The 2,524-nt window shown below is 45.2% G+C and overlaps 1 long non-coding RNA gene across 1 annotated transcript; it reads right to left on the bottom strand.

Moving 5' to 3' along the window:
* Nucleotides 1-141: 141 nt before the first annotated feature.
* LOC103462335 (uncharacterized) lies at nt 142-892 on the bottom strand. Its single transcript, XR_533330.2, has 4 exons — nt 818-892; nt 637-720; nt 429-500; nt 142-323 (listed from the first exon to the last, which is right to left on the bottom strand). It is a non-coding gene; the product is annotated as an uncharacterized LOC103462335 (long non-coding RNA).
* Nucleotides 893-2,524: the final 1,632 nt, after the last annotated feature.

Below are 2,524 nucleotides of genomic sequence, written 5' to 3'. Positions count from 1 at the left end.
TGGTAAAGTATCAACTCCTGAATATCATGTGAATAAACATGATATTTAACAAAACATTGATAAAAGTACTTAAGTGATTTGTCATTAACCATTGAGGCTACATTAAAATTATTAAACACCATCTTGTCCCAAAATGTTACAGCTTCTTAAGAAAATTTTATGTTATTTTTCTTTTCACTGCTGATTGCATTCATCCACACATATATACAAACATGCATGCAAAACTGATGCATTTGATGCAATTGTGACATCTCTAGTAATAAATCTGACCTGCTTCTTTCTTGAGCTACATCTGGATGACTGGCAGTAGGTCCTGGATGCAGCTGGAAAACATTTTTGTGGATTGTCAATACATAGCATGATTACATTATGTACATAAACAATGTTGAAGCATAAAATATCAACATTCTAAAATAGTAGATACTCACACACAGTTGCATCTCTGTCCTCATCACGGATGTCAGAACGTTCCTGAAGAAACGTGACTCATTCTGTGGAGTCTGTGGAAATAAATGTAAAATTAAAAAAATATTGTAGCAAATATATTGCTTTCTCAAAAAAACGTAAGTAAATAAGTTAAAATTATTCTCAACCAACGATTGTACAGTCGGGAATCAACGCAGTGATTATACATACCGGCTTCATGACTTCGTCCTCAGATCCGTCCTCCGTCCGCCATTTTGTAGATCTTTACTGCGTTCCACACTCTGCCTTGCTGTACTGCGTTACAACAAAATAAATAAAATAACGGRAAGATCAGTTTTCCTTACAAATATGCGAGTGTTCACTATTCACTAAATGTGAAATCATAACTTACTGAATTTCTGTTCGTCCTGGTGGACTCCGTAAGAGCTCCTCGGCACCGGTACGGCTCGGCCCTTTTTCAGGTGTGAAAAAATCAAAGATATAACCTATATATCATATAACATAGAGCAAGGAAGACCGGGTCTTGGGGTAATAGGGGCGGAAGAGTCGCCTGGAGGAGGACCGGCAGAAATGAGACCATTCAAGATGCAGCCGCGGAACCCCCTGGAGGGGGAACCTCTTCGACAGCCGCAGTACGAGGACATCAGCGAACCAGAAGATGAAGAGGGCAGCGCCTTTTCCGGCCCTGCGCAACCTGTTGCGGAGTACAAGCCACTGCGGATGGGACAGCGTCGGGGACAGAAGAAGGAGACCGAGATCTTCGACATCGAGAGGGCGTCCGAAAGGATGGCGAGAGACTTGACCTGGGGACCAGATCGACCAAGCAGTACAAGCGTACGACCTGGAGCAAAATTTCTACAAAGAAAAGAGAAAAAAGGAGGTCGGTCAGCCGATGAGAATGCAGAAGAGCCGCCGTGAGACCGTCATCTAACTTTCAGAGCAGAGCACCGCAACAACAAGTCCAACAACAGCAAGGGAAGTTTCCCGTTTGACCGACAGCCGGGAACCAACAGAAGAAGGACACGTTCCTACCACCAGAAGAATACAAGTTAACCCTAGAACAGAATAGGGCCCTCCGTGACTCTTGCAAGACCGGGACCGGGGGGCCATTGAAGTAATGGCTTCAAGGTCGCGGGTCATCCTGGACAATGCCTACTGGGAAGGAGATGAAATCTATGCGATGGTGAAAGGAGTACCCTACCTAGTGGACACCGGGGCGAAGGTGTCTATGACCCGTAATGACCTAGAAACAGTAGGACACCTAACAGTGAAATTGGCAAATGGAAAAGTTGAAAAAATGCTATATGGAACCTGGAAAGGAATAGTATGGGTAAAAGGCCTGTACAACCTCCTTGCAGTCAGAGATTTGGAAAATCTAAACAAAAAGAAGAGGAGCAACCGTGCGCTGAAGCGACGATTGACCGACCTAAAAGCCAGGCTAGTGAGAGTCAGACCCACATCATCGGACCCAGACACACACAACTGGTATTAGCCTGTCGATGTGCCAGCAGTGACTGAACAAAAGCTAGAAGAAAGCGACTTCTCCCCGGCCGGGAAACAGAAGCTGACCGCACATGTGGCGCAGTTCAAGAACGACTGTGGGAACTTAGGACCAAAGTTTGTTCATCACATCGAGGGTGGTGTCCACCCTCCGGTTTGACAATACCCACTGAATCATTCGACCCCCACGATCGGAGAATGAATTGCAACAGATCCTAGGATTGTGCAATAATGTCAGAGACCATGTTCCAAACTATCAAAGATATGCAAGACCATTGTATGCCTGCCTGAAGAAAAGTGGAGAAGGAGGACAAGGGGCTGACAAACCCTGGATTTGGACAGCTGCAAATCAACAAAACTTGGAAGAACTGATAAAAGCTGATGGATCAAGAAAAGGGTTGGATCACATGGCATACTGGGGGTTTATCCTGAAACAAGATGGCACAGAGAGAGGCCGACAGAAAGGAAGAGCTCCTGGTAGTGCCCAGGCTGGAGAAGTGACTGCCATCCTGGAAGGATTGTTGGAGTTGGTGAAAAGAAGAATCAAGAAAGCAAGGTTGGTAACAGACAGCTACTATTGTGCCCAGGCCCTTAGAGA

The sequence above is a fragment of the Poecilia reticulata genome, linkage group LG3 (genome assembly GCF_000633615.1).
Source record: "Poecilia reticulata strain Guanapo linkage group LG3, Guppy_female_1.0+MT, whole genome shotgun sequence".
NCBI lineage: Eukaryota > Metazoa > Chordata > Actinopteri > Cyprinodontiformes > Poeciliidae > Poecilia > Poecilia reticulata.
The sequence above is the reverse complement of the archived record's forward strand: the minus strand, read 5'-3'. Positions and strand labels throughout refer to the sequence as shown.